Source organism: Macaca mulatta, chromosome 7 (assembly GCF_049350105.2).
Source record: "Macaca mulatta isolate MMU2019108-1 chromosome 7, T2T-MMU8v2.0, whole genome shotgun sequence".
Lineage (NCBI taxonomy): Eukaryota > Metazoa > Chordata > Mammalia > Primates > Cercopithecidae > Macaca > Macaca mulatta.
The window spans coordinates 114,785,823-114,809,276 of NC_133412.1; the positions used below are offsets into that span (position 1 = coordinate 114,785,823).

The window sequence follows — 23,454 nt, forward strand, 5'->3', positions numbered from 1 at the left end:
AACTAGTCTGAAAGCCAAAGACCAGCTGTATAAAATCCAAGGAAACTTCTTTGATTACTTCATTCTAAAACTAGCCCTTTTAAAGGGGAGATAATTTAAGGTACAAAACTTCTAAAAAGCATTTTGAGAACAAATGGCATCTGAGGAGAACAAGTTGGATATTGAAAATTTCGCTTAAATTTCATGTTTGAATTAATATATAATTTGGTATATGTATTATATATAATGGATAACATATATTACATAATATATATAATATGAGGGAAAATAAAAACATCAGTAGAATATTTTAGGTGTCTTCTCAAGGATTTTATCTCAAGAAGTTTTTATGAGCAGATTTTCTTGATTAAAAAGTAGTTTATTTTGAGAAACTGGGTTATCGGTACAATACTTTAATATGATATTAGACATTCATACACAATTTAAGATAGACTAATGACAGGGAACAGAAATGTTATCTATGGATTACCTACTTCTGCTGGGTAGTTTATATACAGGTAGTCATTAATAACTGTCAATCAACCCTAAATATAAATATTCTCCCTTCTATTTGACATGCATTAAAACTTGAAGATTCAGGTGAGTAAATAATTTACAAAAGTAACACGGTGAATCTCAGAACCATGACTCAAACCCAGGTTTGTTTCATTCCAAAACTTTGTTTAGTAATACCCTGGGCTATACCTGGTACTGCAGTAAAAGACTTCATACAGACGTTTCACAGACTACCTCCCAAGGCAGTTAGAATGGATGTGGGAAAAATAAACCAGAAACTAAGTGCAATAGAGAAGCTATTACTGGAGTTAATAGGAGGTGGTTCCAGAGGTCTCACAAAAGAACACACTTGGGCTTGATAACAAATTGTAGTTGGCAAAATAAAAGCAAGATCATAATGTAACAACTAATTTGTTGGTCTATTAACCTCTACTAGATAGTAAGCTCTATTATGAGGGACAGAGGCCATGAAAATTATGGTCAGTCTTCTTTCTCCAGTGCTTAGTGCTATAACAAGGCATTCAAAGAATTTACATGGAATGAACAAAACTGCAAGCAGAGAAATAAAGGACCTTTGTGGAGAAAGAAGTTTGATGCTAACCAGTCGCAGAAAGGATTCCCTTTCATTACAGAAGTCACAGTCACTAAGAGCTGAGATATAAATCCAAAAGAACTTTAACACCAAGCTAGCCAAAAGACTGCAGTCAGTTACAGGGCCAGGAATATTATGGAAGCAAAACATCAGTAAAAAAAAAAAAAAAAAAAGAAAAAAAACAGTAACTCAGTCTTCTCTCTAAACAGGCCATGATTTAAAGGGGAAAAGAAAAAGAACCAGTGAAGAGGTTAAAAGGCAAATTACCTAATCATGTTTTAGAAATTTGTTAAAAATGATTGCTCCAAAAGAAATGATCTGATTTCATGTAAATAAAACTTACCACACATCATTTATTTTAATAAAACAGATCTTTAATAAAATAAATTAAAATTAATTCTTCCTTCTAAATCTATGGGGGCTTGTAAGAAAGTCCAACCATGTGGTTACAACCACGTGAGAGTGTCACATTACTGCCGACTTGTGGCCACCTGCCTGAAATTCAAGGACAGATTTTCAAGATGAATAATTAAGAAGCTGAATCTGCCTCAACCTTGAAGACAGATTCAGTTTTCTAATTTGGCACCGGAGGCCATTATCCGTAGCAAACCAATACAGGAACAGGAAACCAAATACTGCATGTTCTCACTTATAAGTGGGAGCTAAATGATAAGAACACATGGACACATAGAGGAGAACGACATACACTGGAGCCTTTGTGAGAGTGGAAGGTGGGAGGAGGGAGAGGATCGGGAAAAATAACTAATGGGTACTAAGCTTAAGGCCTGGGTTATGAAGTAATCTGTACAATGAACCCCCATAACACAAGTTTACCTATGTAACAAACCTGCACATATATTCCTGAACTGAAAATAAAAGTTAAAAGCTGGGTGCGGTGGCTCACGCCTGTAATCCCAGCACTTCGGGAGGCCAAGGAGGGTGGATCACCTGAGGTCAGGAATTTGAGACCAGCCTGGCCAACATGGTGAAACCCAGTCTCCACTAAAAATACAAAAAGTTAGCTGGGTGTGGTGGCAGACACCTGTAATCCCAGCTACTTGGGAGGCTGAGGCAGGAGAATCGCTTGACCCTGGGAGGCAGAGGTTGCAGTGAGCTGAGATCGTGCCACTGCACTCCAGCCTGGGTGACAGAGTGAAAGCTCCATCTCAATAAATGAATGAATGAATGAATAAATAAATAATAAAAGAAAAAACAAGTTAAAAAAAAGAAAACCTGTCAAACTAAAGCTAAAAAGCCAAATATTTGTTATGTCATTGTACGGCAGATGCACTTGATAGCAATAACTCAAGCATACCCTGAGAAGGTCCCTATGGTGTAAGAAGAAGGTTTGTTTGGAGTTCGGACCTAAGAAATTCAGCAGTGGCCAACCTAGAGATTCACTCCTTAACTATGGGGGACTTCTGAACCCCTTGCCCATACCTTGGAACTCAGGCCATAAAGGGGACTGAGGATGTTTGTTTCGGGTAAAACGTAGGTTGCTAGCTAGAGATTCCTAAATGAAAACACTACATATCCTGAATGCTTTTTATAAACAGTAGCAGTTTTCCTGTCTAGCCCACCACTCCTGGCCCGAACTGTATATAACTCCTCAATAAACTCTGTGTCTGATTCACTGACTCTGGGTCTCTCCTTCTGCCTCTCAGACACGACGTCACATGTCATCCCTATTGGTGTTAATAGGAGTCTGGCATGACAACAGTTCTTAATCAGGCTTTTAACGTAAGTAAGTTGAAAAAATGAATGCCATAGACATTCAAACAGCTTATTATTTCTACCTAATATGATTTGGTGTGCCTACCTGTACTCCTAAATCAAGTCATGATAACAATTATTCTGATGTTTTATTTTTAAGATAATTGCTTTACGACTAGATTCATTTAGAAAACAGTTTCACTACTTAGTGGAAATCTTTTTGAAATGCTAGCTATACACACACGTAAAATTTAAAAATATTTCTTTCAAAGGCTAAAGCTAGGTGTGAATAGTTGTTCAACAGCATTATCAAAACACAAAAAGGGAAAATATAAAATATAGTACCATGCTTATCATTCAGTTTGGTATACAAGGTAAGAATAATTGAGGTGGCCCTGCTTCCCATATGTATTAACATACTTTGCTAGAAAGTCTACTTTTTATAAATTAAGGTGGCTTCATATTCCTGATGTAGGCTGCTAGTCATTCATACTTTAGCTTAAATTAGTCTGATATAATTTATTTTTTATTAAAAGCTCAACTAGATCTGTCTACTATGCCTTAATGGGAGTTTTGGTGAGAAGTAGAAATTGAATTGTAATAGCATAGAATTCTTCTTTGGGTTAGATAGTCCTCGATAGCATGGTGCATTTTGGAGCTCTTGGGTAACTAAATAGGAGCAGCAGACAAATGTGAGGAGTTGACATCAAGGTGTAAGCAAATAAGCAAGAAAAAAATATTAATGGAGATGAAAGATAAAATTTACTTCTAACTTTCAGTATTAAGAATTGTCCTTTCTCTACAGCAATGCTTATCTCTGAAATAATTCTTTTCCTTTGATCTCTCTCAAAAACTCTCTGCTGAGAGATTATATTTAGGATATAACACATTGTATTTTTGTTTCAAAAAATTAGGTTCAAAACCCATTTTTCTTAGTAAAATAAATGTCCACTTCCATCCGGTAATGTATTGGGTTCTCAGTGCTAGTTCCAGTTTTCATCAAGCAGACCTTGATCTTTTAGTTCACTATTATGATCTATAAAGGTTAACATAAAAGACAGAGATACAGAAAGAAAGGAAAGGAAATGTGTTTTATATAAATCAAGTTTAAAAAATCAAGAAATGATAAAATAAGAAAAAAATATTTCTGTAACTCAAAAGAAGATTAAATACTAAATACATTTGGTTCTTTGTGTTCCAATGAGAAATCTGTTTACCTATGTATGCTAGAAATATGCTGGGGTCTTCAACTTTGTTTTGAAATCAGCTGAAATATATTTTTAGTGAGATCTAGTTGCTAAAATACACTGTATTCTAGGACTTCAAGGTCAGTTGCAACATTGGAAATATGCTCCTAATATAAGCACACTTCTTTTTATATTTCAAAACTAGGTAGATTTATAAAAAACTTCAATGTTTGGATTTCGTTTATTCTGTTTAACTCGGATTTGTTTTTAATGATATCCCTTCATTTCAGAAACTTGTATTTCCTTGTTTCTTCATACCAACTTCCAGTTTTGAACTGTCAGATAACTTATTATATTATATTACATTATATTAGTAAAAATAATCAAAGGCTTGTAACTCAGTAGTGATTTCTCACCCAGGAAATTTGAAGTTAAGGTATTTCCAATTTACAATAAGCTTCTTCAGTTATATATAAAACAAATTAATGAATTAAAGTGATAACTTAGCACATGCTTTAATCCATGTAAATAAAATTCATAATTCATGCAAACTAATTAACGCCATTAAAAAAATTAGATCATAACTTTTTTATTACTTTAAAGAGAAACTCAAATATTAAATAACAATATAAAGAGAAACTCATGTTATCTTTTGCTATTCATCACTTTAACTGAAAAACATTCACATCTCCATTAATTACCTGAAATTAGCAAAATACTCTTTCTTTCCCCAAATCGTGGATTATTCCAGGAAAATAGGCAGACCAACACTTATCACCATTGGCCCTCAGAAAAATGACCTGGGAGAACAAGAAAATCGACATTATCTTAAAAGTGATTTGACATATGGAGTACATCAGGGGACACATTAACAAAGTAAGGCAGATATTCTATAGAGGTAACGAGTTAAATCTAAATTATTTATGAAAAAAATTACTTCTCTTTAAATGTCAATGTTTAAAGGAACCCTATTCTACAAGGAACTTGTTTGAACTTTTAAAATTATGCCAACCTCAGAGTGGCTAATAACAATAGTTTTATGAGCAAATTAGAAATTCTTTTTGCAAACATCCTAGTTTTTGACCTGCTGGGGAATAAAATTTAAAGAAAAAACAAAACAAAACAAAAAAAACTTTGCTAGCTCTGACCTCCATTGGGAAAGAATATCCTGGTGTCTCTCCCGAGGTCTTGCCGTTTTCTAGCAACAATCATGAAACAAAATAGAAGCTTTCCTCTTCCCCTCTCTTTGCAAATTCTGATCAGCTTATGTAGGAGGGAAAAGAGCAAATGCTGAACCGGGAGAGTGAAAGTTATCTGGTTGTAGCAGAGATTTTTGAGATAAAATGAGGAAAGTAGAGAAAGGCACTTTCAAATATAATGCATGATACACAGGAAGGCTACAGGAAACAGAAAGAAGGTGTTTTCCTGGGCCTGGTAGGGCTTGAAAGAACAATGAAAAGTTAAGCATTATTACTCCCAGCATTAAGGAAACGTCGATTTCATCTTTCTCAAGCTGTCCCCCACCCCCCCCCGCCCCCACAGTTTCTAAAACGAGAACACACACACAAAATTCCAGTATAGTATTTGAACTTTGTTTTCTCCCAACCCTTGAATTCTTACAGCTAGCTTAGTGTGTCCCCTCCCTACCTCAGTCTGGACAACATAAAAAAGAAAACAGAAAGTTATTCAGCCCAGCGATGCAAGGTCTTTGGGTTTCTCATTCAACACTTTACACTTTGATCCCTGAGGTAACGGAAAATCCTTATCGCCTAGACTTTCATTGGTTCCTATCAGCTCGGCTGGAAAGGATGGCAAGTGGGACAATCCTGAAGAAAACGGAGTCACCCCCACGTCCTAAAGTACTTGGAAGTGCTCACTGGGATCTGCCTGTACTCCAGGCTGGTGCAACTCCACCGCCCTCCAGTGAAGTCCCAGAAGTGATCAAGTTTAAAGTGAAAGGAGGATGGAAGCATTATTTCTCCCTGTGCCTCCGGAGTCTGTGGCTTCAGTTTGCTGCAGGTTCTCTCCGTGGACTTCTCAGAAACCTCAATTTTCCACTTCGAGGGACAGAAAGCTACAAGGAAAACGCTGACGGCTTTGGTGAAGATTCTCCTGGACTTCAGTGGTGTCCTCTGGTACATCTGTCCGCGGTGTCCCTTTGGTTTATTTCTGTGGTCTTACTGCGCAGTCCCCCGGCGGCTGGGATTTTGGCTCTCCAGCTCTCCAACTCAAATCCTGAGCCTCCTAAGCTCCCGCGGAGACCCCGAAGTCCCGGATCTGGCGCCGCTCGCAGTCCTGGAGGGAGGCTGCAGGGCTAGAAGTGCAGTCCCGGAGCTGCGCTACTCTGGAAAGCAAAGCAGCCAGACGTGGCTTGAGTGGATTCCTAAGCCCAGGATTGGATCGGGAGTACCAGGGGCAGAGAAGGGGAGCAGAGGAAAGAAAGGAGATGTGAGCAGTTTCCACCTAAAGCACTTCACTCCTCGGGTTCTTCCCCTACAGAGATAGCTGTGTGGGTCTTTCTTACCCGTGGGTGCAGCTGTGCGCCTTTGGGGTGAGCCCAAGGTTGTGCTCGAGTATACGCGCGCCTGTGCACTTCCAGGGCAATGGTAAAGCCTGGCAAAGCTTTTTGGAACAAAACGAAAGAGCTCCCTATCCATGGAGGCCACCGGCATGGGCCTTTGCCAAATAGGGCAGAAGAAACCCTTGTTAGCCAGCTTCCTTTTTGCAACTTCCTACTCTTCCATTGCCTTTGGGGGTACAGACTGGTGTCTGGGCTAGCTAGGATCAGAGCTGAGAGCGAAGGTGCGCGCAGTGTCCGAAGACCACGTGCTGGTGAACCCACAATGAGAAGCGAAAGGGTTTCAGGATTTTAGCTGAAAAGAAGAGCAAGATTTCACTTAGGGTTCTTTAGAAGAAAGAGTTAACTTTGCTTACTGGCTTTTTCAGGCTGGGCGGAGTGGGGATATAGGGTCGGGGAGAGAAGCACTGGGAGTCTTGTCGGAGTCTAAAGCAAAACCAGGCGAGGGCTCCGGGCAGATCCATTCCCGCAGGGCCCTGTCTAACCTCCTTTCCAGTCGCACCTCTTTTCTGCTTTAGACCCTGCTTCTGTACCGGTGACCTTACAGACCAGGTCTGGATTATGAAGATTGTTGGGCTCCCTTTCTGCCCTTGACATACTAAAATGTGACAAACTGCAGTATTCGTAATGTCTGATGCTGAGCTGATTCCCAAATATAAATGTTCTTTACAGAATCCGCTCCCATCTGATTAGTAAGCAAATCACCACCCACAACTAAGGGGACAGCGGAAGCCAGCCTCAGATGACTGAAACCCCCAAGTCAGTAGCTCTCCTTCTCAAAATTTCCGGCGGGTTATTATAACTAATGCCTTTTCCCACCTCCCTAAGCAGCCGAAGCTTGACTCAGTGATGATTCTCTCTATCCCACAACCGAGAGGAAGTGGGCGATCAGCAAATTGCCCTTTTGCAGGAGGCTGGGGACGCCCCTGGAAGTTCGCTTTCATCCTCCAGGTTTTCTGCCTTTTCCCTTCCCCCTTCCTGCAACGCCCCCGCGCCTCCTCAGCCTGGGGATTTCCCGGCGCTTCGCCCGCCCTCTCCGCACCCCCCAGATAAATCGGTTCAGAACTAGTCTGGCTGGGAGGCCCGAGGGCTGAGAGCAGCTGACCGGTCCCGGCCGGGGTCTCACGGACTCTCGGGGTCTGGCCGACACGGCCGCTCCCGTCACTGCGGCGCGGGCCGAGCTCACGGCCGCGCGCCCGCCGCCGCCGCCGCCGCCGCCGCCGCCGCCTCCATGCTGCAGCGCGGGGCTCAGTTCCACGCGGCCAGGAGGCCGCCGTTGCCGACACGCACAGCCTTGGGAAGCCTGGCTCCCGGGTCCGCCCCGGCCGCGGCCGCAGCCCCGGACCTCGGCTGCTTGCCTCGCGCCTGAACTGCGGACTCGCCCCAGCGCGGTGGCCAGCGGGCGGGGCGCTGTGTGCAGCGGCGCGCAGGGAGGCGGTGAGCGTGTGCAGAGCTGCCCGAACGGAGGACTATGTATGTGTGTGCGCGTGTTTGCGCGTGTTTTTCATTCTTCCCTTGAGAATGTGAATTGTTTAGCAGCTGGCAGCTCCCTTAGGATTCTTGACTTTGGGGAGCTCTGGGCTGTGAGCACAGCCCACCCATATAATTCATTTTGCACCGTCGGTTATATCAGGAAAAAAAGCGCAACTGGACGGGGGTGGGGCAGACCAACGAAACCTTCTGGAGACACACACATACACACACACTCACAGGAGAGAGGAAGAAATGAAAGACTTGAGAAGACTTTGATAACCTCCCTGCTGGCCCTTCTGTTTTCCGGAAAGATCCTGGATGTTGGCTACCTTTTCAAGTCATCTTGGCATGTCTCTAGTGTTTTGTAAGCCGCTTTCCAGCTAGCTGCGTGTGTGTGTGCGCGCGTGTGTGTACGCGCGCGCCTATCTGATGCATTTGACTGTCTTTTATCCAACTGCCCAGAAGCAAATGTGTTAAGTCGGCGATGCCCCTTCGTGCCCGGGTTCTTGCAGAGCTCTGAGGACGCCCAGACCCATTTTCCTGGCTGGATTTGGAGCGGCTGCTGGGCTGTGGACCCAGGTGTGTGGATCGCTTTATCCAGAAGCTTGGAAAGCGCCAGTATTGACCTGCTTCCAGGTACATCACAAGGTCAATAGAGGGTCTTGCTGCCCTCTTGTTTCCGTTTATCTACACCTTCTTCTCTTGGCCAGAAGGATATTTACGTTTTGGTCCACAGCATTTGAAGCCAAAAGTTCAGCCCTTCGAACTGGTTTGCTATACAAAACAAAACAAAACAAAACAAAAAAGGTAATGAGGATTGCTTATCAAACTGCTTAACAAAATCCCCGACTCTTCCTCAGCCCTTTCTCGGCTCCCTCCTCTCCACCAAAATGTCACCAGCTCTTGAATTACGTGGATTCGGGTTGGAGGAGAACTTGAAGGAAACGTGATTAAAGGGCTATGCGAGAACGCTCTCTTTGCTGCCCGCGGTCCTGTGGGCTTCGAAGCCAATCGTGAGAAGGACCGGTTCCCTCCGTGCTGCTTCCTCCCCGTGCAGTGCCGGGTGTGCGTGTGTAAGTGTGAGTGCAAGTGCGCGCGCGCCCGGGTGCGAGTGTGTGTGAGTGTGAGCGTGTGTCTGTGTGTGCGTGCGCGGCCGCCCTGCCTCTGCCCGCTCCCCGGGCGCGGAGCCGCGGGTTTCATGGGGCGATTGCAGCGGATCCCCCACCCAGCGCGACCTGCGGGCAGCGGCGGCAGTGGCAGGAGCTGCCTTTCCGACTCCCTAGGATGCGGGTGCTGAGCTATGGCAAAGGGCAGCGAAGTGACGAGCGAGACACGCGTACGACTGTGAAAGCCACCTGGAGCCACCTTGCCGGGATTGTACCTGCAGGCAGAAAGTCTTCCTACGACCGTCTTTTCCCCTAGAGGCACCAGGTAACAAGCCAAGGATTACTCGCCTCACCCAATTTCCTTTAGATCTTGTTTCTAGTGTCTTATCTGCATTGCAGGCTACTTTACTTATTAATGTTTTGAAAATCATTGGGAAGGATTGAGTATCCAAGGGCGCCTGCTCTGTGATTTTGTAATACAATTTCTAGTAGGTGAAATATACATCTATACCTGAGCACTTAATCTAGTAGTGAAAGCTTTGGGAATATGGATGTGCTCCACCCTGAGGATATTTTTTGAGAGCTAGGCGTGTGGAACCTGTCTGATGATGCCAGAGATCAAAATTCTGTTTCCTTCAGGCTATGGTTGCCACGGACCATTTGGTACCCAACCCTCTCCAGATTGTGGAGTGTGAGTGGGTGTTTGGTTTCCACCCATCATTTAAACCAAAGATCTTTTTTACCCTTTTCTACCTCTGGTGCCAGGTTGTTTTCTTTCCTTGTTGTGGAGGAGCTTGCCAGATCTTTTTAGTAGTTGTAAATTACGCATCTGGAGACTTTGACTTGAAATGGAGTTTTCTTGGAACTTGGTTTGCATGAAAGGGAATATATTGTCACGGGTGTGTGTCTTGAGATATGGTGTTTAACTGCCAGGGCGTGCTTTTATGTAGCAGAATAAATCCATGAAAGAAGTCATTTTTATATCTAGCAGAACCAGGCTAAACCGATAGCCACCACCCAACGTTCTCTCCAGCTGTATTGTCTCCGTCACGTCACGGAGAGGGGCTCCTCTGTGCGTTTTTTTTTTTTTTTTTTTTTTTTTTTTGTCTCTGTATAATAGATACTTTGAATTTCTTTTTCCGGTGCCTTGATTTACAAGGAGCAGGTTGGATTTGCGACTGCCTAATTAACATATTGGGTCTGATATGTTAAAATGAGATTCCCATGGCCAGCTGAAGCAGAACAAATTTAGTTAACTTCCAGAGCCCTTTACCCTGGCGCCTTTTCCCCCTGAATTCCCTTTCATCCTATCTCAGCGCCCGACCCCAAAGGAAAATTTCACTCCCTTCTCGAAGACATTAGAATTAACAAGATAAAGCACTTCCAAAGTAGTCTCATCAATGTTTTATTCCATAGTGAAGACGGTCTGAATAATTTAGCTAAGGAGTGTTAGTTTGTCTCCCGCCTTTGGGAGCTGCTTTCTGGCTACATTCAGCGGAGGACTTGGCCCAGCCAAGCTCAGGGTTCCCTGCTTCAGGAGGCAGTGACTGGGGCTGTTGGGGGGTGGGGGGTTCTGTTTGCTAAAGCCGCTTAGGAAGTGTAGGGGCGCTGCCTGATTTTCCTCCACTCGCTGCGTTTCTGTAGATATCCATATGATGGCATTTGCAGACTTCTAGCTGGCCCATACCTGCTCTGCTTGTCCCTGCGTACTGACGTCCCCAACTCCTCTTCGAGTCTGGGCTCGGCTGCTGCTGCAGCCCTCGCAGGCTGGTGGTGCTACAAGGCCATGTATGCAGCGGGCTTTGGGGGCTGGGCTCTGCCACTGCAGCTGGCTGGCGGGCTTTGACACTTTCTCCGAGCGGGGCGGAAGAGCTCAGCGGACCCCCTGGCAGACAGCAAGCGGATCGTGGCCGAGGCGGCCGCCTGGATGTGAGAGGAGGGAGATGCCCAGAGCCACAGAGGAGCGTGGAGGGCGGTGGTGTCCTGCCTTTGCCTGCAAAACCTTTCTCTCTCTCTCCCTGTCCCTCCCCTCGGCCATGAATATTCAAGAATATGGAAGGAAAGCTGGCTACAAAAATGTCTTGATATTCAAATACTGCATGATTTATCAGGATTAAAACCTGAAGCTAAGTGTGTATTTCCTAGATTTCCATTTGTTCCTCTTTCTAACCCCCCTTCTTGCTCTCCTCGGTTTGATCATGTCATTTATACCCGTATTGTTTCTAGTTGAAACACCTCTGTAAAGTCAACTAACCTTCCTCCCCAACCTGGTACCCAATAAACGTGAAAGAGGAGGACATGAGGGCCACTCTTCAGATAGATTTGCTTTGTAACTTCAAGCTGCAGGGATAACCAAGGAATGATACAGAAGATACCTCGACTTTAACAGAACTTCCCCCTCTGAGGTCCCGGGCGGGCGGGGGTGGGGGTGGGGGTGGGGGGCGGGCAGTGGGCGGAGGGGAAGTGTATTGCCTGGATTAAATAATGAAATAAATGAAAGATAACAGATAATTGGGAATACATTTAAAAATGATTTTTTTCTTTTATTTTCCTTTTTTTTTTCTTTTTCTCTTTTGATGAATTTACTTCTAATCCTCTTATCACTCAGAAAATCTTAGAAATCTGATTTGTGTATTCTAAACGTCTGACAAGGACACCACTTTGTCCTCCCAAATTACCCCAGAGTACTATTACAACAGTATTGATATCATACTTACAATATTTGTTAGCAAGTAAGTTATACCTATCTAGAGAGTGCCCAAGAAAAAAGAAATGCTGGTGAATATAGGTTCTTGGAAAATAAGGTGTTTTCACCACCTCCCACCTATTTCACTTTCTTCTGGCCTTTTCCCACTAAGGATTCGATTTTTTGCAGGTTAAGCTTTGTTCTTCCACCTTCAGCCTCAGGGAGGGCAAAGCAAACGCATTAAAATGGATGCTGAATGCTCAGAAACCTAAACAGATGATGGTGTGATGCATGTTTGAAAATGTCACTCATTGGTGCGGATTGGACTTAGGTTAAAGGTCATAACTAAATAGAACTACTAGCACACGGTTACATGCATAGAGGTTCCTAAGGGGGGGAAAAGATTTCTGCTACCTTTTTCTTCTCCCTTTTCTGGAAAAATGGAGAGGGTACAAGTTACTTTGAAAATCTGAGTCCACTGTCCTTGCTAAGAATTGTCTTTAGATAGAGCTGGCCTGGCTCACTAGCCTGACTCATTGATGAATTAACACTTCAGGTATTGATAGGACATTTCCCAGCCAAAAGCCTCCTTCTTTGTAAGCCCTCTTTTAGTCACTATTAATAGGGACAGAACAATAGGATATCTATAAGAACAAGCATAAGCAGATAGGTGAAAAGAAGTTGTCGTTTGATTCCTGTACCTTGGATATTTTCTTTTAGACATTTTTTTCCCTTTCTCTTTTCAAGAGGAGAATGACCTTGAACACCAGGCTTCTGTTCTTTCACACACCTCTCTCCTTCCCTCATAGATCTAATGTGTGTATGAGCACACACAGCTTGTTTTTGAAATATGAGATTCCTGTGCTGATGTTCTGGGAGAAGTTCATAAAGGTTTAGTTCTGACTGACACCAGCCAGAAGTGATTTCTTTCCTTTTTCTGAAGAGGGGATAGCAAGAGCTGTAGTTACCTGTGGGAGAATACCTCCACCCTATTCCCTCTTCAATTATTTTTGTCTCCTCTGTCATTAAATGGATTTTGCGTGTTGAAGCAGTATCTGGTTATGGCATTGGTGTTTAAATGATCTTCATATGTTATGTCATGTTTTATCACCCTTTCATCTTTTCATGAATGGCTTTCATTTCCTTTGTCCATTTAAATCAGTTATCTTGATCTTGTTGCTGTTTGAAGCACTTTTGGCTTAGTAGTTTTGCTGAGTTTTCTTGCTGGTGAAATTGAGATCTTGCTTTCTGCTGATGTATTGCTGTGTTGTTATATGGTTGGGATGAGATGCTTGCAGGTATCTAACAATATTCCTGCCTCTACATGACACTACTACATAATATCTACTAAATTATGTATTTTAAAATAAATGTATCATAAATAAGATTGCTAATAAGTTTTATTGACAATTTTGAGGCTGGAAAAAGGAAGCTACTTGAAACTTCCTAAAGGCTTAACTGGCTAACCTAGTAGCTTATTTCAGTGATTTTTATTTTCTGGTTACTTAAAAATGTAACATATTGGCATTATCTTCAGGGTTTTGTATATAGTATAATGAATTTTGTGTTTTATGTATTATTGAAGAGTAAAACTGGAAATTTGGACCTTATAGGTGTGAGTGTGAGCCCCTAGAATACATAACTAGCAGATAATTTTGCTAAATCATTCCAATAATACACATGTGCATACTCTGCCTTGTTCAACAAGCCTTGGACTGAGACTACTTATTCTGGTTGCAGGGCCCACATTTTTATTCTCATGGCATCCTTCAATCATTGAGGACTGTTTAGAACCTAAGGCTGTATAATTTGTTCATTACATGGTATGTGCATAGTGAAATTAAGAAGTATTATGTTCATAATTATTGAAGCTATTCCACTTAGAGGTGAACCATTTTTAGTATGCTCTACCAACATAAATTGTATGTTATTATGAAAATTCCAGTTTCATGTAACAGAAGACAGAAATGTAAGAATTTAATTCAAAGATAGCCAATGCTACTTTTAAGCTTTTTCATCATATTGTTGTGAAGGATACTGTGTTGACAAAATAATTTTTACTAAACATAATTTAATTTTACATAAACATTTTACATGACATAATTTAATACTAATTATGAAGTTGGTTAATAAGTGGTAAAAATTACAATGGAATTACATGTTTACATAACTCTGCTGTCCGTCATTTCACTGATTCCAAGTAAACCACATGAAAAGTATTTATTGTTTAAACTGCAAACTACATTTGTAATATTTCTCAGAAATTGGTTTTCATAGGCAGTGTTTAAGTTACATGGTCACATTGGCAGGAAAATGTCAATTGACAAGTTTGTTCTTCTTAGAAAATATGTCTTCCTTTGGGCATATACCCAGTAATGGGATTTCTGTGTCAAATATTATTTCTGGTTCTAAGTCTTTGAGGAATCACCACCCTGTCTTCCACAATGGTTGAACTAATTTGCATTCCAACCATGGCACATATTTACCTATTTAACAAACCTGCACATCCTGCACATGTATCCCAGAACTTAAAATAAGAAAATATATCTTTTTACAAAAGAAATCTTTCAAAACTCAAAAGCTCACACTGTTCTTGCATTTTTTTTTGTATGTGTGTGGGAGCATGGATATAATTTATTGCTCTAAAAAATCTTCCAAATCAAATATTTTGAAAATGGTATTATAATCCTCGTGGGAAACAATTGTAGAATTTTGATAGAAAATTGAATCTATTTTAGATTTTACAATAATAAAAGACTCTAGAAAAGAAGTAATACATTAAATGATTAAGGTTTCAACAAATTCTGGGAGCAGTGTCTGAATTCTTAGAAAAAAACAACAAAAAAATAATTCATTCAATAGATGCTCAATCAAAAATAGTATATTTAATCAGGAATGGAAGCCTAAACAATGCTGTTTATCTTGATCTATTTTCACTCCACCACATTCAGCTCTTTTGAGGAAGTGCTAAAGAGCCTTGCAGGACAAACTTCAATTTATTTCTTGATTTCAGTGTTCGTTTTTATTCCTTATTTTCTATCTTCAAGTAGGTTTTCCATGGATTTTAGTGGTATTACCTCCCAAGTACTAGAATATTTGTATTAATATGATTTACTAGTGGGGACATACCGACTACATTGCTATGAAGCCTAACTTTCTCTTATCTCTTTTGCAAATATAGGATGTGGTACTTTTCTTATTAGTTAGCTCTCCTTTTATTATTTTTTTATGGTGTGAAGATTTGTCAAGTTTTTGAGTGGTTTATTTACACTTGTTTTTATAAGTGTTTAGACATTTGTACAGCAACATTAAACTACATATAATTTATATGGCAGCATTGAACGCTACATGAGTAGTGAATATGCTTTATTTTATGTGGATAGATATCTTGAGATCATTAATATTCACAAATATTTTAATTTGGAATCCTACACTCAATAAAACTAGGTCTAACTTTATGAAAAGTTTAAGGTTATTTTTAGGAATTATGTTAGGATATTTGCCATGTATTGACTTTTTAAATATCAGACACTTAAACAATGTATAACTGGACATTGGGACCTGACCTCAATAACTCATTTTCTTAGTAACATGAAAAATACAAACAAATGAATAAGCTTGAAAGTAATTTATGAGCTGAAACTTTTAGTTCTATTTTGATGTTCTACACTTTGTAGTAGGAGAGAGAGAAGAAATTAAGAAATCATGGCTGTGTTTCGTAGAGGTTGGTATTGTGCAGCAGTTAAATTAAAAGGAACTATGGAATTCTGCCTCCCTCGGTCACAGTCCTGTATAACCTTGAACAAGTCTTTGAACTTCTCTGAGCATCATAATCCTCACCAGAGAAAGAGGGGTAATAATATAACTTATGCAATCAGGCTGTCTGGAGGTTTCAGTGATATAGTTCATTAGGCACCTGACTGTGATTATCATTGTCATCATCACCATGATCATCTCATCATTAGCTAGCGTAAGCATGAAGAGGGAAAGTATAAAGGAGGTGACAATTGTATGGCTTCAAAAGCTCGTCAGACCAGGGGTCATATAGTCCAGTGTCTTCAGGAACCAGGCAGAAGATGTAAAGCAGAGAATCTCGCTGAGTTTAATAAATCATAGACTGTATTTCTAATATACTGGAGAGTGCATGACTTACCCAAAGATGTTCAAATTTATTCATTTTAATCTCTGATGGACATGGCATTAGACAACTTGTAAGTTCTCCTGACACGTATATTAAATCTTAATTTTTTTTTAAAGCATCTCTGCCAAGTGGTCATCTTGACTAAGCTTGAGTAACTTTAGTAATTCCCAAATCACTCCACCTAAAATATATTATTTCACTTTCATATAGATGTATTATAATTTTCTCTTTTAACTTGAGCCAAAACTCTGGCATCTTGTAGCTTCTAATTATTTTTAACATGGTAGAAAGAGGCACACAAGTCTAATTCCTAATGGTAGTACTTCAAGTATTTGCGCTGAGTTCCTTGAAATTTCCAAACCACAATTGCTGTGCTTATGACTAAACACATCTTGGCCGTAAACTGGTTTAGGACAGTTTTCTGTATATCATGATTTCAAGTCCTTTTGCCTTTAATGGTCAATAAATGTTAGCTGTCATTAGTCTTCATCATCACCATTTTCTGGAAGGTCTTCATTTGTTATCCAAATTTTCACTTAAGCATGCCAACAACCCACGTGGGTAGACTACCATCCAGTTAAGCAGCGCCATTACTTGCGTGCTTTTGGAGCAGACAAAGCAAGAAAATGCTGTAACTCTCCAGCCTACACTTATTTTAGATGTTACAATTTGATCAATGTTTTCTTTCCCGCTGAGCCTGGACAAGGCATTGGAGTTCTTAACATATATACCTCTTTTTTAAAAAATTAAAAATCATTTTTAAACATTTTTGTGGGTGCATAGTAGGTGTATATATTTCTGGGGTACATGAGATATTTTGATACAGGCACGCAATACGAACTATGCACATCATTGTGAATGGGGTATCCATCCCTTCAAACATTTATCTCTTGAATTACAAACAATCCAATTACACACTAAGTTTACTTCTTCAAGATACAACAACTGGTCAATCTGAACACTGGATTAAACGTATTTGCTATTATGAGTTCTGGCACTTTTCGAACATTCAGATCATTTGATTTACTCATGATAACCAAGTTGCTTAAATCTTTTCCAATAAATAGTGAGAGAAAATTCACTAATATATTTTAATGTTATTGTTCATAATAAATATGAACAACAATGAAATGGAGCAACACAAGAAGAGTACATTTTCACCTTACTCTAAGGTGATTGGCTGGCTGCATCATGAGCTCTCTGTTCTAGACAAGAATGACTCAAGTATATGCTTTAATTCCATTAACACATATTTATTTGGCATTTAATGCATACTTAGATTTTCTGCTAAACATTTCTCCTTTAAGTCACAGAAGCCAAAATGGCATAGATGCCACTCTAGAAAAGTTGCAATCTAGAGTGAGAAACAAATATTCTTTCAGAGAGGAGCCCTAATCCTGAATCAGTCTTGATGACATTCTCACACCTTTTCCTCTAGATGCCATTGATCTCTATATTATTTACTAAATTAATTTTTGTTACCTCCTCCATTGTTTAATAAAATTGATTATTAAGCTCCTAGCAGTTTTTCAGCCTCTATATGAGGTTATCTAATTCCTAAAAAGGGGAAAAATAATTTGAATACAGAAGAAAATGACACGTAAACTTACTTGACTAAGTATCCTGGTCAAATGAGTCTTTTGGTTATCAACATTATCCATAGTCTTGAATGGTATTGTCTTTAGGCATCCTGTTTAAAAATTTTTTAAAATTTTGCATTTGATGTGAATTCAAATAGTTGTCAAGATCAACACACCACATATAAATATAGTTATTTCCTTAATGACTTCTTCATTATGTATGTTAGCAATTGCAGAAGACCCTTGGGGACCAATCCAAGACATGTTTAAGGCAGTTCATAAATTTGCCCCTTCTTTTGTTCTTTCTGTCTCAACTGTAAAGTGTTTCTTTGATTTTCTTTGCTCTTATATAGCTAATTGTTTTCAATGTACTTGCCTTCCTTTTAAAGTTCGTGATAGGAACTTACTAAGAACATAAATAATAAGGTTGCTAGGTACGTTGGTAAAATAAGGACCTAAGGCTAAATAAAAGTCTAAGGCTTCATCCTCTGAAACAAGCACGTGAGCTTTCCATGTACTTGCTGAGGACAGCACTGAAAGATGCTAATATAACTTGGATAATATATAACAGATGACCATGACCATCAGCATCATCTTCATCATATTCTGAGAAGGTGGTCTTTTCCTAGCACTGTAGATTTTTACTTTTCTCTACTCTATGCACTAACCCTACAACTTTATCATGATTGTCTCTGTTTTTTAGGGGAACATATTGAGGCCCAGTGTGGTTAATTTGCTTGCCCATGATTATACAGCTAAGATGATAGGGCTAGAATTAAAATCCAAAAATTTTTGATTCTAAAGAGGATGCTCTGTTGGCTACACCTAGGGGATTGCCCTTTTATCCTACTGCTTATGGCTGTTTTCCATTGATTATTACAAAAAAATGTGTTTTTAATCTCCTTCAAGGATGATGAGCATCCTCTGATCATATATCCTATTTTTAGTTACTCATGTGCTTATGGTACTCTATAAATTGCCATGTCTTATGTAGTTTATAAAAACACTTTATCCACTAGGAGATTCTGTAGTTGTTTATATTGAGAAGGTATTTGCATCCTGAGTCTGGGATATAAATATATACTAAAACTTTTTGATAAAATAGACTGTGTGATTTTGGGTGATTTGCTGTCTTTAATTTTCAGTTCCCATCTGCAGGAGGGACTGGCAAGCCATTTAAACGGACTGGTATGCTGTAAGTAATAAATAAATGTTCAGGTTAACATGTTTCCTAGTGCAAAAGAATCAGAACATACTGCGATATCATGGTGGGGTGAAACTTACAGATCATTCTGTCCATCATTAACACCCTGGCATTTGTCTTATCATGCTCTGCCTTCCACTCACCTCTTCTTCTTTTGCTGTACTATTTGTGTAGACTGCTGTTGATGCTCTTAATGAGTGCTTCAGGTGTTACTCTTGTTACCTCTTCCCTTTGGCAGAGAGTGGAAAAGAAGTCACTTGACAAACTCATTTTCTCATCTTGAATCACTGGTGTTATTTCTGTGACAGAGGGGCTTGATGATAGGCAGTCAAAATCTGGGCTTAATTCCAGATATAACTGTTATCAGGACAAATCTTTTCTAAAGTAAGCCCTGTGATGTTTTCCTATCTGTAAGCTATGTTGTTACCTCTTGAATTCAAAATGGCCACAAATTCATTGCAGTGCTTCTCATCAAGAATAGATGTGTGTTTCTCTTCTCTTTGAATCTGAACTGGCCTTTTTACTTGCTTTCAACAATAGGGATTGCAGAAGTGATATGGTATAATTTTCAAGCCTAATCCTCCAGAAACTATGTAGCTTCTACTCTTGTTCTTTTCAAAAAATGTTACCATTATGTGAAGAAACATGGATTCCTCTGCTGAGGACAAGTGACCTGGCTAACAGCAGCTCCAATGGCTAGACATGTGGATGAGGCCACCTGAGACCATTCACACATATTAGAACCTCCAGATAATTATAGTCACAAGAGTGACGCCAGGTGAGACCAGCAGAAGAACTAAGCAACTCAGGCCAGCCCAAATTGCTGACCCACAATTCATAAACAAATAAAATGGTTGTCACTTTAAGCCACAAAATTATGTAATCAGAATAGATAACTGAGACATCTATCTTAGGTACTGAGACATAGCCAGACACCATACCTCTCTGGAAGAAAAGCCTGGCTCTCTTTTTTAAAATGCTTTCAACAAATATTTGTTAAATATCTACCATAACTAAGCATGATGCCCCTCATTCCATGCATTCATATATTTTTAAGGCGGAATATATTCTTTTCTTACACCTTTGGAAATATTTGCTGATTTCTCAGTAGGTAAAATTGTCTATGATATTTCCTAACATGTACATGATAAGTAATTTTGATTTGCCTAATTTATAACTTACTGACTTATCGTTGCATTAGAGAAGCTCCTCTGAAAAGGTTGTCCTCTTGTGCTAGGAGTAATGCTATTCACCTAAAACCCAAGGGAAACTTTGACTCTTTTTTCCTCCAAGTGCTATTTGGGCTTGATTTAGTTCAGTGTGATATTCTGTAATTTCTCCAAGATTTCATTGTATCTTCTAATTATATTTTGGTGATTCATATTTACTATTCATTTCTTTTGCAAATTAAATCTATATTGCACAATTACTTTATCCTGGGCCTTGATATTCATCTTCTTTTATTTAATAATATTCTCATTCATGTATCAAATTACTCTACAGGAATTTGACATACTGTTACAGGTATAATATGGTGCAGGGCATAGGTCATGGGGCATTACAACTATAATTTCATAACTTTCTGAGTATTATTCATTTGCAGAAAATACATAATTAAAATGAGTGTATTTGACTTCAGTGTTTGTATTTTTAGTAAAACAGATATATTTGTGAAGGGGTACATGAAAATGCATGTCATACTCACTTAAATATTTTCTTCAAAGCTATTTTGTAATTATGGGTTGAAACCCTCCCTGGATTATGTTGAAAATAAAATGTTTTATTTATGTTTTCTTTTTGGTCCTTCTTACTGTGATCTTAGAATCTAATGTAAGATAGGTAATGTGTGTTATGCTTTTTATTTGAAATTTCTACTAGTAAATTCTAAAATAACCAGGTTCCATATGCTGCATATGGTAATATATGTATATTGCAATATATGTACATATATATCCACATACACACTACATATACTATGTGTATTATATACAGTGCATTATCATTGATTTTCTTGGCATATTTCTCAATTTCCTTACCTGTAGAATGGGGCTAAGGTTGATGACCATCGCAAAGGCTGTTGTGAAGAGTCAGTGAAATAATGTATTCCCAGCACCTCACACATCGACTGGCAAATAATGGAATGCTCAAACAGCACTAGCAATTATTATTATTATATATTGAAAGTGAGAAAATTACAGTTGTACATAAAGAATAATTGCAAATAATTTTATGCATAGCATGATGGCTCTTTTAAAAATTACGTCTTTATATTTTACATGTTAGACTGCAATATTTGGCCTTAGTAGATTGTCAGCTTTCAAGTCTGTTTCTAGTTTATTCTATCGAGACACAGGACCAAAGGGATCTTATAAAACAATGTCAAGGCAGTACTTTTCCTTAAAGATTGATACAGAAGGTGTTAAAAAATATAATTAAAATGAAAGCAAACTTTCCTACAGATGTACAGTAACTAACTATTGTTAAACTAACTGGGATATTTTAAAAGCAACGTCTCAAATGATGTATGGTACTAATAATTAGGCAGGACCAATTCAGGTTGTTTAGGGTTTTGAAGTAACATAATTTGGGAAATCTTTTAAAGAAAAAAATTATATAAAGTTACAGACACAAAAAGTAAGTAAAGTATCTTGGAAGGGGCTTTTGTATACCTTTTTTTTTTTTTTTTTTTTGAGATGGAGTCTCGGTCTGCCCAGCCTGGCGTGCAGTGGCGCGATCTTTGCTCACTGCAAGCTCCGCCTGCTGGGTTCACGCCATTCTCCCTCCTCAGCCTCCCGAGTAGCTGGGACTACAGGCGCCCGCCACCACACCGGCTAATTTTTTTTTTTTTTGTATTTTTAGTAGAGACGGGGTTTCACCATGTTCACCGGAATGGTCTCTATCTCCTGACCTCGTGATCCGCCCGTCTTGGCCTCCCAAAGTGCTGGGATTACAGGCGTAAACCACTGCGCCCGGCCAGCCATTGGTTTGGTGGTACATGTTTCACTCTTATTAAGGACATGTTTGAAGAATTGAGGAGAGATGAGTAACTTGATTTTGTTTTCTGTTTGGGAAAATCGATCTTATAGTAGCTTAGACTAATTTGTGTAACTTTTTTTTTTTCCCCATTGATGTCTATCTCTTTAATAGTTCTATTTCTTTTAAATTGAAAATTAAAATATCGTTTAAATAGCTGTGTGAGTATATGACTATCACACTTATTATTCTATTGGGATCAAAATAAATGGACAAAAGAATATGTGTAATTGATGGCCAAGTTTTCCCAATGATGTTAGGGAAAGTGGGTTTTTTTTTTTTTTTTTTTTTTTTTCAATTCTAAGTGTTGTCTGTACCATTACATTCTGAACACATGGAATAAATAATTATCTCTAACGTCTATATTAAACAAAGGAAGCAGATTCAAGGGCAATTTAAAACCAGATAGGAAATGTAAGTGAAATATATCACTCTTGGTATAAAGTGTGCATTCAGAAGGTGCTGGTCAAATACATGAATTGATATGTACATTAATAAATAAATATTGATTTTGGAATGTGGCCATAAAGCACTAAAATTTACTTATATATGTACCAATAGAAGGAAACTAATTTTATTTTTTGTAGTCATTACCTCTCTACTGGTGTATGTACTTTTAGTGATAGCATTTTGTAACATTTGGGGATACACAACAAAGAAAAGAATCCTAATTTTTGAAATATGAAACAGCCTTTGAAAAACAATGTCATATCATTCTAAAGATTTTTAAATATTTTCTGTGTTCCTATATCCCCTTTGTGAAATACAGTCTATATTGGGAATGAGAAATTAGTGTCAAGTCTCTCAAACTGATTCATAGCCCATAACACAAAACTTTCTTGAACGGGGTAATCGGTATTGTAGAATTATCAGTGATGCTTAAGTGGAGAAACTATGTGAGCTGAATTTAAATGGAGTTAGCACTCACTGTTTCTGAATTGGTGCTATCAATAGTAATTTGAAGATATGCTTTGCCATTTTAAGCTGAAATGATAAATTGACTATATATCAGTCCAAGATGGAGTTGAGACCTCCAGGTGAACAATGTGTAAAAACAGTGAGACAGATGAAATTATGTGATGGTCCCAAGCTTGCTGGAGTTCAGGTTCTGTAACTTACATTTAACAGAATATTTTTGGTTTCAGCATCTAGAATTAAGGCTGGAAAATAGGGTTGTATCACTTAGAACTCATTCAGCAGGAAGTGAAAAACTCAACCTAAATTGCCTCAGCATCAAAGGAATATTTTTGTTCAGACAACCAATTGCAGGATTATTTTCAGGCATAGCTTGACTCAGTATTTAAAAAGTTGAAAAATCAGGATCCAACTTCCAGCTCTAATTTCTCTCCATTGGTTCCTTTCTTAGATTTGGAGGGATAGGTCAGGGTCGCTTCGTATCATAACAACACCATGTCCAAAGGCTGATGGAGAAAGGCCTTGAAGCAGAGGAGGGAAGCAAGAGAGAAAGTGGGAGATAGAAACTGTTTTCTGACAGTCCTAACAAAGATCCTTACATTGATTCTTTTCAGCCCTAATTGTTTGACTTGGGTCATGTTACCATCTCTGAACTTGGTTGGGAAGAATCAATGCACTATTTGATTTATTTAACCCTTCCTTCTTCTTCTCTTTCTCTTTCTATCCTTCTTTTTTTTCCTTTCTTTCAGAA

General features: G+C 39.1%; 1 protein-coding gene and 1 long non-coding RNA gene across 2 annotated transcripts in view; one reads left to right on the forward strand and one right to left on the reverse strand.

Annotated features, from left to right (window-relative positions):
* Positions 1–6,608, reverse strand: part of LOC106999407 (uncharacterized) — a 40,680-nt gene extending 34,072 nt beyond the window's left edge. The window contains exons 1-2 of the long non-coding RNA XR_013395382.1: positions 6,512–6,608; positions 4,689–4,787 (exon numbers count right to left, since the gene is read on the reverse strand). This is a non-coding gene — a long non-coding RNA (uncharacterized LOC106999407). The remainder of the gene's footprint in view (positions 1–4,688; positions 4,788–6,511) is intronic.
* Positions 6,609–8,469: 1,861 nt separating this feature from the next.
* Positions 8,470–23,454, forward strand: part of LRFN5 (leucine rich repeat and fibronectin type III domain containing 5) — a 286,070-nt gene continuing 271,085 nt past the window's right edge. Inside the window, exon 1 of the mRNA XM_077938772.1 lies at positions 8,470–9,469. The gene's annotated coding sequence lies outside the window, so the exon portion shown is untranslated. The remainder of the gene's footprint in view (positions 9,470–23,454) is intronic.